Here is a 15,348-nt window from a genome sequence, read left to right as displayed (position 1 = left end):
CAAGGGAGTTGTGGTGCTTCCAAAGTGGAGGGATCTCATAAATGCATCTTTAACACCCTTGGCATCCAGTTGAAACAGTAGAAAGGTTACAGTTTGGGGTACAGACCATAGTCCAGACTTACTCTAGGTCTGCCCTAATAAAGCCTAAGTCAACCATGACAAGATCCACAGGAAAAGAGTTTGAAGGTTGAGTCTCACCAAGCTAGGCATGGGAAACACTTTAGGCTCTCCACTGATCTGTAAAAACAAAACAAAACCAAGCTTGAAGAAGTGTTAGATCATTAGCTAGTAATTACATTGCCTACTAAAACAAGAATCTATATACTTCATAGAGAGATAACAGACTCCAGAGTATTGTTCACAATGCACAATATTTGATAAAAGGTCATTTAGACATAAAGAAACAAGAAAATGTGATCCGTAATCAAGAAAAAAAGCAGTATATATAAATGAACCCAAGATGGTCTAAACGTTAGACTTAGCCAAACAAGATTTTAAGGGAAATATTATAAATATGTCCAAAGAATTAAAGGAAAACATGGTCTTAATGAGCAAACAGATAAAGGATTACAAAGAAATGGAAATTCTAAGGAAGAAACAAACAAATGATAAAACTTAAAAAATAAAATAATTGAAAAAACTCACCAGATAGGCTTAACAGAAGATCGGAGACAACAAAATTAAGTCAGTGAACTTAGATCAGTAGAAACTGTCTCATAATGAACAGACCCTCTGGGACCTCTGAAGCACTATCAAATAGTGCTATCTATCATATGTGTAGCTGGACTCTCAAAAGAAAATGTGAGATTGGGGCAGAAATATTTTTAAAATAACATCCAAATTTCCCAAATGTGGTGAAAAATAACAACTTAAAGATCCATGAAGCTGACAAAACCACATACAAATATGTTTCTTCCCATCAGAAACAAGACAGGCTAGAAGACAAATGGTTTCTTTTAAATGCTAAGGGAAAAAGGCTTGTCATTCCAGAATTCTATGTTCAGCAAAAAATCCTTCAAAAATGAGGGAGAAATAAAGACACTTCCTTGTGAATAAAAATACACTCTAAGAGATGTTAAAGGTTGCCCTTTAGACAAAGGGAGCTAAGACCAGATAGAAATCTGTAACTACAGGAAGGAATAAAGACCATCATGGTAAATAAATGAGTAAATATAAAAAACTATGTTTATGATAGTCATGATTTAATTTAAGAATTGATTATTTCAAATAAAAATAATAGAGATATTGTGAGATTAATACAACAAATATAGAAGAAAAAGATGTAATAACCATCACCAAAAGCTGGATTGTGGGGAGGATAAATGGAATTATACTATTGTAAGGTTATTACATTTGTGACAGCAGAAAGTGGGACACTTCAAGTGTCAGGTATGATGTGAGAAGGAATATGGTGAAATAGGAAAGTGAAGGGTGAAGATGTTCAATAGTATTCTATTGTCACTAAACATAGAAGGATTGATATAAAACAAAGGATGTTCTCTGACTATAACAGAATTACACTAGAAATCATCAACAGAAACATAAAAGGAGAATTTTCAAACACTTGATAATTAAACAACACAATTCTAAATAATCTATGGGTCAAAGAACAAGTCTCAAGGGACATTAGAAAATATTTTGAACTGAATTAAAATATAATGTATCGAAATACATGGAAAGGGACTTCTACTTCTGACCATGATGGAATAACAGGGACCACAGATTTACCCTATAACCTAAAACAACAGCAAAAACTAGACAAAGTACATGCAACAATGGTTTTCAGGACACTACACATTGGACAACAAAGGACAGAGATCACCGATAGTTGGGAACTAAATGAGATGAGCCCCACAATCAACACAGCTTACTGTCTGGAGTTTCCAGGCAGTAGCATTTACCAAAGCAGTAAAGTTTAAAAGGCAGAATACCAGAGAGGAGAGAACTGCACAACAAGATCCCAGAGATGTACAGAGGTTCCTCCTTGAGTATTCAGCACAGAACTCAATAGTACATGTTTATGAGGAAACTACCCAAAGCCAAAGAAAAAGCCATCCAAAAGCATTAGAGGAAACAGGATCTGGCACTAACAAAGGGCCAGGAAAAGTGTCTCTTCCCACTGGTCAGACTGGGAAAACTCATAATTCATAGGACATTGGGTAGAGTACTCAGGAAGGTGTTGCCTCAGTAAGAGGAAATAATCAGCCTTAGATTGAGCACTGATCTGGACCTACCTAGATCAAAAAGCAAAGCCTGAAAGGATCAAACTGTTTCCAAGGACCTTAACTGCATCCCAAAACAAAGTTCAAGAAAACATATGGGAATAAAAAATGACCAGCACTCCACAAGGTAAGCTTCACAATGTCTGACATCCAAACAAAGATGGACAGGCATACAAACAAGCAGGAAAGCACGACCCATCAAGAGGAGAATAATCGATCCAAACCGACCCAGACCTGACACAGATGTTAAAATTAGCAAAGAATAACATTAAAAGTTATTTTAACTGTATTTCATATGTTCAAAAAGTTAAGTAGCGATATGGAAAAATACAAGAAGAAATAATGGCCCCAAACTTTCCAAACATAATGAAAAACATAAGCCCACAATTCTGAAAGCTCAATCCCAAGTACAAGAAATATAAAGAGAACTATAACAAGTCACATCAAAGCCAAATTGTCAAAACCAGCAATACAGATAAAATTCTAAAGAAAAAAAAAAGAACAAAGATAAACATGATACCAAAATATGACAGTTGACACACACAACGGACTGCTGTTATGGACTGAATTGTGTTCCCCCAAAATGTGAATATTGAACCCCAATCCCCAATGTAATTGTATTTGGAGATAGGGCCTTTAAAGATGTAATTAAGGTTAAATGAGGCCATATGAGTGGGGCCCTAATCCAATATGACTAGTGTCCTTATAAGAAGAGGTAGAGACACCAAGGATGCGTGTGTATGGGGAAAAGGCCATGTGAATATACAGCAAGAAGGTGGTCATCTGTAAACCAAGAAGAGAGGACTCAGGAGAAACCAGCCCTACCAACACTTTGATCTTGGATTTCCATCATCCAGGACTGTGAGAAAATAAATTTCTATTGTGTAGGCCACTCAGTCTCTGGTATTTTGTTATGGGAACCCCCTAACAGATTAATGCAGACTGCCTAAAGTCTGGGAGGAGAAGCTGGAGAGAGTTTCTTTGGGTAATCAGAGCATTCATAATCATCTATGTATAAGAATTTAGAAGGCCACGTGAATGCCCAGGGCAAGACGCATGCTCAGAAAATACCTGACAAAAACAGAAACAGATTCACATATATAGAGAACAAACTAGTGGTTACCAGTGGGGAGAGGGACAAGATGGGGTAGGAGATTAAGAGGTACAAACTACTATGTATAAAAGAAATAAGCTACTGGCTTCCCTGGTGGCACAGTGATTAAGAATCCGCTTGCCAATGTAGGGGACACGGGTTTGAGCCCTGGTCCGGGAAGATCCCACATGCCGCGAAGCAACTAAACCCATGCGCCACAACTACTGAGCCTGCGCGCCACAACTACCGAAGCCTGCGCCTAGAGCCTGTGCTCCGCAACAAGAGAAGCCACCGCAATGAGATGCCCGCGCACCACACCGAAGAGTAGCCCCCACTCGCCGCAACTAGGGAAAGCCTGCGTGCAGCAACAAAGACCCAATGCAGCCAAAAATAAATAAGCTACAAGGATATGTTGTACAGCACATGGAATATAGGCAATACTTGATAGCAACTTATAATAGCAATAAAACATGAAATATTTAAAGATAAATTTAACAATATATGTTCAAGACTTCGGCACTAAAACATTACAGTAAATCTGCAAATAATCTTTTAGCGACATTAAGGAAGATCTAAATAAATGGAGAGATACATGTTCACAGACTGGAATATTCAACATGAAGATAGCCATTTTCCTCATATTGATCTATAGATTCAGTACAATCCCAGTGAAAATCTCAGTAGGTTTTTTAACTAGAAATTGACAGTCTGATTTAAAATTTATATATGCAAAGAACCCAGAATAGCCAAGTCAATTTTGACAAAAGAAACAATAGTAACAAAATTGGAGGACTTACACCACCTGACTTCAAGACTAGCAAAAGTTATAGTAATCAAGACAGTATGTTGGCATAAACAAGAGTCTGTCATACAGAGTGAATTAAGCCAGAAAGAGAAAAATAAATATCGTATATTGATGCATATATGTGGAATCTAGAAAAATGGTACAGATGAATCCATCTGTAGGGCACAATGTAGACGTAGAGAATGGACATGTGGACACGTGGGGAAAGGGGAGGGTGGGACGAATTGGGAAATTAGGTTTGACATAAATACACTACCATGTGTAAAACAGATAGCTAGTGGGAACCTGCTGTATAGCACAGGGAGCTCAGCTCGGTGCTCTGTGATGACCTAGATGGGTGCGATGGGGTTGGGGCAGCAGGAGGGAGGTCCAAGAGGGAGGGGATATAGGTATACATATAGCTGATATACTTTGTTGTACAGCAGAAACTAACACGACATTGTAAAGCAATTATACTCCAATTAAAAAAAAAAGAAAAAACCCCACAGACATATAGCTTAATGGAACAGAAGAGAATATCCAGGAAAAGACATGTGGTCAACTGATGTTCTATAGTGGCACTGCTGTAATCCAATGGGGAAGATGCTGGAACACTGGATGTATGTTATCTGTCACTGCATAACAAGTTACCCCACAATTTAGTAGCTTAAATCAACAAACCTTTGTTACAGAGCCAGGAATTTGGGAGTGGCCTAAGTGGGTGGTTCCAGCTCAGGATGGTGAGGCGGCTGTCAAGACATCAGTGAGGGCCGCAGTCACGTGTAGGATCTGCTTCCAAGACAGCTCACTTGCCTGGTTATTTGGAGGAGGCCTCAGTTCCTTGCCAGCTGTTGGCAGAAGGCCTCAGTTCCCCACTACATGGACCTATCCATAGGATTGTTTAAGTGTCCTCACCACAAGGCAGCTGGCTTCTCACAGAGCAAGTAATCCAAGGGAGAGCAAGAAAGGGGAAAGCCACAATGCCTTTTAGGCCTTAATCTTGTGTCTCACACCACCATTTCTATCGTATTCTACTCATTAAAAATCAAGTTGCATTGGAACTGAGACACACTCATTAGATTTTGTATGGTCTGTGGCTGCTTTTCCACCACAAGAGCAGAGTGGAGTAGTTGTGACAGAGACCACATGGCCTCTAAGCCTAAAATATTTATTACCTGGCCCTGATTTACATCATCTACAGTGCTTGGCTTAATGTCTTAAACATAGTAGGCTCTCAAGAAACGTGCTAGTGCTCATAAACAGTGCGTGTCGGTTAGTTTGTTCAATAAATATTAGTTGAGCTCCTACTAAACGCCAAGTAGTATCATAAGTGCTGATTATACATAGTCAACAAGACAGAGTCGGTTCTTACACTAATTTTCTTCACTGCAGAGGTCCAGGTTGCCTCAGGGTGTAATACGTATAGGACTTTATTGTGCTGCTTCCCACTAGAGGGCAGCCTGAAGCTCGTCCACAATGGCGCAGTAGTCGTGTTAACTCCAACAACCGTACTATCAGCGAAGAACTGTCGGAGAGGACAAAATACCAAACTACATAAGATCTGTATTTATTCTCTCAAGACTGTTGTTAACAGAATTAAAAAATGGATCAAGTTTGTCTTTGGAACTCCTAGCCTCCTGTTTCTTCACTGTTTCCACCCTTTTCCCTGCAGAGGTGGCGTGAACCATTATAGGCACCACCTGTAAGTTAAAAACGTGGCTGAGGGCTTCCCTGGGGGCACAGTGGTTGAGGGTCCACCTGCCGATGCAGGGGACACGGGTTTGTGCCCCGGTTTGGGAAGATCCCACATGCTGCGGAGCGGCTGGGCCCGTGAGCCATGGCCGCTGAGCCTGCGCATCCGGAGCCTGTGCTCCGCAGCAGGAGAGGCCACAACAGTGAGAGGCCTGCGTACCGCAAAAAAAAAAAAAAAAAAAATGTGGCTGAAACAATCAGGTGCATCTCTCACCAATAGATCAGTCAGGATGGGGAGAAAGAAGTGATTCCTGGGGAGGGATGGATCAACCTGGCAAGCACAGAACCGCAGGCCAGAAGCAATTCTGGGAGCAGAAACACGTGCCACATTAGGAGAAGAAACACATACCTTCTAGTCATTAGTTCACTATTTACTGTGCACCCACTACCTACTTTGCACTACACAGGATACAGCAATGAGGACTACAGACATAGTACCAGCCCTCAAGGAGGATGTACTTTGACAGGGAAGTCAGACATTAAACAAATAGAAAAGCACTGAAACTACCAAAGTAGTAAAGACTGTTTCGGTTACTAATAGCATAAGAAACCAATAAAGAATGCAGTGGCATAAAACAATCATTTTATTATCCTCAGAGATTCTTTGATTCTAGCTTGTTTCTGCTCCACAATATCTGAGAGCTCAACTAGGAAGACTGAAAGGCTAGGGGTGATTGATGGTAGGGGGTTGGAATCACTTAGAGGCCTCTTCACTCACATAGGTAATGGCTGTCAGCTGGGACATCTGCTGAATTGTGGGCCGGGAACATGTACACATTTCTTCTCCCTGCTGTCTCTCCACGTGGGTTAGTTTGGGCTTCCTTGGAGTATGGCAGCTTAGTTCTAAGAGCCAGCATTCCCAGATAGAAAAGTGGAAGCACACAGCATTTTGATGACCTAGCCAGGGAAGTACCATAGAGTCAATTCTGTCCTACCTTACTTGGTTAAGGCAATCATAAAGATCTGCATAGGTTCAAGGGTAAGAGACATACCTCCCACCACTCGATGGAAGAAGCTTTAAGGTTATATTGTAAGATGAGCATATGTGATGGGAAATATTACTGTGGCCATCTTCAGAAAATTCAATCTGCCACAGGCTGTCATGATAGCATAGGAAGGGGGTATAACTTAGCCTAGGGGGTCAGTCAGCAAAGGCCTCTGTGAGGAAGTCTTGTCTTTGGCTGAGGGGGTGAAGTGCTAAGAGGAGCCTTGGAAAGAGCTTTAGGTAGAGGAATCCACAGGTGTAAAGGATGCAGTCCAAAGAGGCTGGTGTGTTTGAATGCTGCGTTTCGGAGTGATGAGAGCCTGGAGGGCAAGGGAAAAGTGCTGCAGGGGAGGATACAGACGGGAGATACCACATGCCTTGGCTCATGCCCTCCGTGCTGGATCCCCTGAGAAGAGAAGCAGCCTCCAGTCAGCAGTGTCTTAGGAAGAAAGAGACTGGAGAGGACAGAGCAGGCAATGGCTGCTCCCAAACTGGTGAAAGTGGGGAAAAGCTGCATGCTTGAGTAACTATCCTACCCCAGTGGCCCCATCATGGAAAATAAAATTGAATCTGCCCAAGTCTCATCCAGATAAAGTAAGGGAAGTCTGTAGAAATAACTATGCCTGAGGCAGCTGTGGATAAAAAGAGACCCCACAGGGCATGTCAACAACACAGTGGATGGAGGTGGGGAAATCCAGCAAGACTACAGTTAAAGCCTTAAGTTGCCATCACAGAAGCATCCGCTGCCCGGTACTCTTTCCCCTTGTCCTCAGTTCAGGTCGATGACTGAATGTTTTATTTATTTTTTCTCATTTTATACTTTGGATTGAATGTGTTTCCAGCTGTTGGTCTTGTCTCAAAAGTCAGATCCAAGAGCTTTGTAAAGAATGGACACTGTGTATCACTGTGCAGGTATTAATACATTATATAAGATGAAATTATAAATATCTGTATGCACATGGCAAGAGAAAAAACTAGATATATATGAAACAGATAACCAACAAGGACCTACTGTATAGCATAAGGAACTATCTGAAATAGAACCTAAACAAGAATAGATGTGTATGTAAACTGAATCACTCTGCTGTACCCCTGAAACTAACATAACATTGTAAATCAACTATACTTCAACTGCAGAAAAACAAAAAGAATCGATTAAAAAAAAAGCTAGAAAATTAAGTAGGGACTAGATCATGAAGGACCTTGGAAATCAGGTTAGAGTCTCTCTTGTGTGCTTCTCTAAACATACAATTTCAATCCAACTGCAGACATATGACAGATTATGTGGGTACTAAACCACCTGCCACACTGATTTAAGCTTCTGAAATTTTGTTCCTCCTGCTTATGCATGAAATGCCTTTATTCACCAGGGCAAAAGCTACTTACCTTCCAAGATTCAGCCTAAGTGTTACCACCTCTGTGAACCCTTCCTCAACCCCAAACACATGGCCACTCCCACCCTGGTGTCTCCATTATCTTGCACAGACTATTTTCACTGCATTTTTTAAATGTAAATTTATTTATTTTTATTTATTTTTGGCTGCGTCGTGTCTTCATTGCTGCGTGCGGGCTTTCTCTAGTTGCGGCGATGGGGGCTACTCTTTTTTGCGGTGCGCGGGCTCCTCACTGCGGTGGCTTCTCTTGTTGTGGAGTATGGGCTCTAGGCGCCCAGGCTCCAGTAGTTGTGGCACGTGGCTCTGTAGTTGTGGCTTCACAGGCTCTAGAGCACAGGCTCAGTACTTGTGCCACATGGGCTTAGTTGCTCTGTGTCATGTGGGATCTTCCCAGACGAGGGCTTAAACCTGTGTCCCCTGCATTAGCAGGTGGATTCCCAAGCACTGCACCACCAGGGAAGCCCCTCATTGCATTTATTTACTTAATTGTGCTCTTTCACATATACATTACTCCCCACTCTAGTCTCTGGGCTCTTTGAAGACAGGGATTGTGTCTTATTTGTTCATCTTTTGATACTCAACATGGTGAGCATTCAATAAATGTTTGCATGAGTGAATTTCATCTTCAAACTGAAGCTGACAAAAATCTGACTTCCCTACTTTGGTGGGACACCATAGACAGTTTGGGTTTCTTTTTTTTCTTTTCTTTTTTTTTTTTTTTTTTTGCTGTACGCGGGCCTTTCACTGTTGTGGCCTCTCCCGTTGCAGAGCACAGGCTCCGGACGCGCAGGCTCAGCGGCCATGGCTCACGGACCCAGCCCCTCTGCGGCATGTGGGATCTTCCCGGACCGGGGCACAAACCCGTGTCCCCTGCATCGGCAGGCGGACTCTCAACCACTGCGCCACCAGGGAAGCCCAGTTTGGGTTTCTTTTACTTAAAGCTGAGGCTATGCCAAATTGAGGGTATAACAACCACTACTATGATTTAAGGACTGCTTATTCTATGCTAGCTGCTACTTTAAGTGCTTGACATGTATTAATCTATTTAATCTTCCCAACAGTCCTACCGTAAGTTCATCAAGGGTTGAAAGGCTACAGCTGGCCACCTGGAGAAGAGGGCCCAGATGGACAAATGAAACGATGAAGAAGATCTGGAGAGGTCTAATGAGCCCAGAGTACCAAGGCAGAGGGGCTGAAGAGTAGAGTTCTTTAGGAAGATGGTCTGGGTTGTATACTGGAGTTAGGGTTTTACTGGCTGCTGCAGTATGAGACCATGTGACATAATACACAAAATGGGTACGATTCTTCATTATACAGGAACAAATGTACTGTTACTAAAATGAGAAGTTATGCTCTAAAACTTATGAAGAAAACAATTTTAAATGCCTTATGTTGTTTCCAGTTCCATAGAAGATGGAGTATGCACATTCCATCATCTTCCTCTTGCTAATTACAACCAAAATTCCTGTTCAAAATACATGATACAACTATCAAAAAACCTCTCAAAAGGTGGAGAAAAGAAGGCAAACTGGCTAGGGCCTCAAGGGACAACTCAGTGGTGAGTTCCCTGGGTGGTCTGTTTGTTTGTTTTGCCTCCTATATATTTTGGCTTGGGTGTTAGAGCAGTCTGCAACTAGAAAAGTGCCAACAAGCCCCTCCCGAAACAAAACAAAAGAAAAAAACCATAAAAACCAAGCCCTAAGAAAAGCCCATTCTGGGATTTCCCTGGTGGTCCAATGGTTAAGACTCTGCACTCCCAATGCAGGGGGCCCAGGCTCGATCCCTGGTCAGGGAACTAGATCCCACATGCCGCAACTAAAGATCCTTCATGACACAACGAAGATCTCACACGTAGCAACGAAGATCCTGAGTGCCACCACTAAGACCCAGCGCAGCCAAATCAATCAATCAATCAATATTAAAAAAAAAAAAAAGCCCATTCTGTCCAGCAAATGACCATGAGGAGGGTAGCTCTGCAGGATGGTTACAGCCACCCTACTAGAGGCAAACACCACAAAAGAACCCATACCTTTCTTCCTCCCCACCTGGTACTGCAGAGACTGTGGGACAAAGCCCTGTTGACCATCCCCATCTTGTACCAGCAAAGCAGAGGTGGCATCTCTCTCCTCCCTACCAGGTACTGGAGACTGTGGGGAGGAACCCTGTTGGCTATCCACAACCTGCACTAATTGAATGACAGTAAAAAGTGGCACCTCATCCCCTCTCAAATAGAGAGTAGGGAGCTAGAAAAAGGGATTCTCTAAATATGTGTATGAAGTACTGGTCATGCCTTCCCAAGCAGTGCATGTGTGAAACCAACTAGTATCAACACAGAAAAAGCTCTGGGAATTGAACTACAATGTGGAATACTCTGCGGTTTCAAACCGGCCTCAGGGTAGCACGCAAACGGGGCAGGCCAGAACTGCTCTGCAAAGGCTGTGAAAACGAAATTGGTCTTCAAACCAGAGCCCACAAAATTGGACCAGAATGTGCATTCTGAATATAAACATATTGATACTGACTTCCTGCTAAAACAGAAGATTTACATAAAAACTAGAGCCTCGTAATAGTCAAAATGTCCATGATAAAATAAAAAATTACTCCTCATACTAAGAACCAAGAAAAACAACTCAAATGAGAAAAGACAGTCAACAAATGCCAATTGCAAGGTGAGAAAGATATTGGAATTATTGAACAAGGATGTTAGAGCAGCTATCATAAAGATATTCCAAGAAATAATTATTAACGCTCTTGAAACATACTGAAAAATAGAAAGTCTCATCAAAGAAAAATATCTAACCACCCAGATGGAAATTTCAGAACGAAAAATTAAAATAAGTAAAAAATTCACTGGATGGACTCAATAGCAAAATGGAGATTTAAGAGGAAAGAATCAGTGAATCTAAAGATGTATCAGTAGAAATGATCCAATCTGAACAAAACAGACAAAACAGAGAAAAAAAAGAATAAGTACCTATGGGACAATAGCAAAAGATCTAACACTCAAGTTACTGGAGGCCCAGAAGGAGAGGAAAAAGAGTGCGGTGGACAAAAAATATCTGAAGAAATAATGGCTGAAAACTTCCCAAATTTGGCAACAGACATAAACCTACCAATTCAAAAACCTGAGCAAACCCTAAAAGAATGAACTCAAATAAATCAACACCCAGATACATCAAAATCAAATGTCTGAAAATTAAAAATAAAGGAAAAATCTTGAAAGCAGCTGGAGAGAAACAAAGTATTACCTACAGAGAAGGAACAACATGAAAAACTACAGATTCCCCATCAGAAACCATGGAGGAGAGAAGAAAGTGGCAAAATATTTTTTAAGTGCTGAAAGAAAGGAATGACAACCCATAATTCTGTATCCAGTGAAAGTGTCTTTCAGGAATGAAGGTGAAATAAAGATATTAAGAGATGAAGGAAATGAAGTGATTTCCCACTATCAGATCTGCTCTGAAAGAAGTGATAAAGGAAAAGTTCTCCACATGAAAAGAAAATAACAGCAGCTTGAAACATCAGAAATGAAGAAAAAGCAATTTTTAGGGTAAATATCTGTGTGGACATAATCTCTTGAATTTTTAAAGTTATGTTTGATGGATGAAAGCAAAATTATAACATTGTCTCACATGGTTCTCAATGTATGTAGAGGTAAAATTTAAGACAATAATGTCATAAAGGAAGAAAAAAGGGACCTAAAGGTGGTAAAGTTTCTACATTCACTTGAGCTGGTAAAAGGTTGATACTAGTAACCTATCATAAGTATGTGTAATGTAATCTCAACAGCAACCACTGAAAACCTATACAAAGAGAGCTATATTTTAAAAATCTATAGCCATCTTAAAATGACATACTAAAAAATGTTCAAGTATCCCATAAGAAGGCAAGAAAAGGGAAAAGGAGGCACAAAAAAACAGAGGGAATAAACAGAAAATAAGTAAAATGGCAGACTTAAATCCTAACCAATCAAAAATTATATTAAATGCAAATCATCTAAACAAGACCAATTAAGAAAATAGAGATTATCAGAATATGTATTTTCAAAAATATGACTCAGAGTGATGTCACACAAAATGGCAGAGTAGGAACTAGGGGTTTGTCCCTTCACCAAAGCAATCATTGAGCTACAAAGAAAGATTGAAATCAACTATTTTGGAACTTGGAACATGACCAGAAACTTTTAACAACCAGAGGAGTCCTTATAACAATGAAGGGAAAGGTTGCTGATCTTTCACAAGTGAGCAACATGTGCAAACTAGTCAATATCCCTCATTCCTCAGACGTGCTGCAGCTGTATGGATAGCAGCCTGCATTCCTGAAGAAGCTGGCTGATGCCAGAGTAGATGGTGGAAACATTGTCCTCCAAAAGTTTGGGCTTACAGGGACCTCCCTGGTGGTCCAGTGGTTAACACTCCGCGCTCCCACTGCCGGGGGTTGCCGCCGGTTCCATCCCTGATCAGGGAACTAAGATCCCACGTGCTGTGCCGCGGGGCCAAAAAAAAAAAAAAAAAGTTTGCGGTTACACAGTTTGATCAGTCTGATGGATCCCTGAGGACCAGATCAGCACAGATGCTTGCCTTGGATTTGACCCTACTGGCAGCTTTGGCTTTCCCGGGGGCATCTATCAGATTTAAAGAGACAGAATACCCCTCTCCTACCTCCCTATTTAGAATCAAACATTTAAGGAAATCTATGTCAGGTCATTGACTAACTGCAGAGAAAATGGAACAGAACCTTCAGTGACCACAGAAAAACAAGGAATACACACTTTGCAAAAAGTTTGTAAAAGTAACAGCTCCATCACTCAACAAGCAAAAACTAGCAATCCCTAATGAGTAAGAATCAGATTTTGAGAGTTACCACATCATAACACTTAGAATGTACAGTTCTCAACAACAACAAAAAATTTTAAAACAAAGAAACAGAAAAGTATGGACCATTCGAAGGAAAAAAACAACTTGACAGAAACCATCCCTAAGGAAGCCCAGACAATAGACTAACTAAACAAAAACTTTATTTATTTATTTTAATATAAGTTTATTTTATTTATTTATTTTTGGTTGCATTGGGTCTTCGTTGCTGTGCACGGGCTTTCTCTAGTTGCGGCGAGCAGGGGCTACTCTTTGTTGCGGTGCGCGGGCTTCTCATTGCGGTGGCTTCTCTTGTGGAGCACGGGGTCTAGGTGCATGGGCTTCAGTAGTTGTGGCACATGGGCTCAGCAGTAGTAGTTGTGGCTCTCAGGCTCTAGAGCGCAGGCTCAGTAGTTGTGGCACACGGGCTCAGTTGCTCCGTGGCATGTGGGATCTTCCCGGACCAGGGCTCGAACCCATGTCCCCTGCATTGGCACGGATTCACTGTGCCACCAGGCAAGTCTCTAAACAAAAACTTTAAATCGACCATTTTAACATGCTCAATGAGCTTAGGAAACCATGGACAAAGAAACTAAAGGAAATCAGGAACATAAAAGATGAACAAAATGAGAATATCAGGGCTTCCCTGGTAGCGCAGTGGTTGAGAGTCCGCCTGCCGATGCAGGGGACACAGGTTCGTGCCCCGGTCCGGGAAGATTCCACATGCCGCGGAGCGGCTGGGCCCGTGAGCCATGGCCGCTGAGCCTGCGCGTCCGGAGCCTGTGCTCTGCAACGGGAGAGGCCACAACAGTGAGAGGACCGCGTACCGCAAAAAAAAGAGAATGTCTATAAAAAAATTATAGAAAGGAAACAACCAAAAATTCTGGACTGAAAAGTACACTAACTGAAATGAAAAATCACTAGAGGGGTTCACCAGCAGATTTGAGAAATAAAAGACCAGAAGACTTGAAGAGAGGTCCTTTGAAATTATCCAGCCTGAGGAGCAGGAAGAAAACTAAATTAAGAAACCAAATAGAGCCTGGGGTACCTGTGGGAGAGCAGTAAGAATGCAAAGAACAGAACGATGGAGACAGCTGTATAGGACCTGGCACCTCACAGAATGATGGGGCTACAAGGGTGGTTAAGAGTAAAATCTGACAATTTCGTGCTTTAGTGACTGTGGTGAGTTTAGTGAACACACAAGAGGTGAGAGATTGGAACAGAAAGTGAACATTGTGACTTCGGATTTTAGAAGGAGTCTGAGGTATGAAAAAAGGCACACAAAGCTGCCTTACAGACAGATAAAATGCAGTCCTAGAGCTTAGAAGTCCTGTTAGTTGAGAGCGCTTAAGGAACCATCTAAATCACCCTGGTAATTGAGGAGATGTTACAGGAGACCATCATCTGTTAAAAGAGGGCCAAGAACAGAACCCTGAACAGAGACATGTTGCCGAGCTGAGGAGCAGATATCAGGGAAGGAGCAGCAGGCACAGAAGACTGAATGTCTTCCAGGAGCAGCACCTTGGGACCCACGAGGGCGGGAGCATAGCAACCAGTGACGAAGACCAAGAAAGAACGGCTGGGGCGATCACTAAGCAACAAATGCTGTGTACCTACTACGCGCTGAACTGCCTTGTAAATGTGACGTGCTTCACCACCAACACCCCCCCCCCCACACACACTGCTCTGCGTCCACCACCTCGTCGGAGTCGGAAGCCGCGGGTGACCAGCTCAGAGGGGAGCCTGGGAGATGCCCAGGGCCTAGGCGGCCTGAGGGCGTGAAAGGGGCTTACCCGACTGCGCACCTCCAGGTGATGGCCGGGCCACGGCTCCCGCAACAGGCCAGACCAGGCGGCTGCGGCCCGCAAGGGCCCGAAGTGTGCCAGTCCGGGCCGCGAGGACCTGCCCCCGGCCTCCGGGACTAGACCGCCCAGAGGCAGCCCGAAACCGCGTGCTCCCAGCATGCTCTGCGCGCATCTCACGTCACTGTGGGCGACTCCCGCCTGAGGCGCGAGACGAGCCGGTTGCCAGGCAACAGGGTAGGCCACTCTCTGTCCGCAGTGGGCGGGCAGAGTCTTAGGTGGAAGCGTGAAGTGCGCTTGGTGAGGCTCATTGCATCACCACCTTGCAGACCGGGGGAATCCTATTCAGTGACTCTTTTCTACAGGAGGGGGCATCTCCTCAGTCCCAGTAACCCACGCTCCCTACAGTACTGAGTTCCTGCAAGGCTGTGGCTCTTTGAGAGCCCTAATCCCCTCTCTGCTC

The sequence above is a fragment of the Phocoena phocoena genome, chromosome 15 (assembly GCF_963924675.1).
Source record: "Phocoena phocoena chromosome 15, mPhoPho1.1, whole genome shotgun sequence".
NCBI classification, from domain to species: Eukaryota; Metazoa; Chordata; class Mammalia; order Artiodactyla; family Phocoenidae; genus Phocoena; species Phocoena phocoena.
This window is presented reverse-complemented; position numbering follows the sequence as displayed.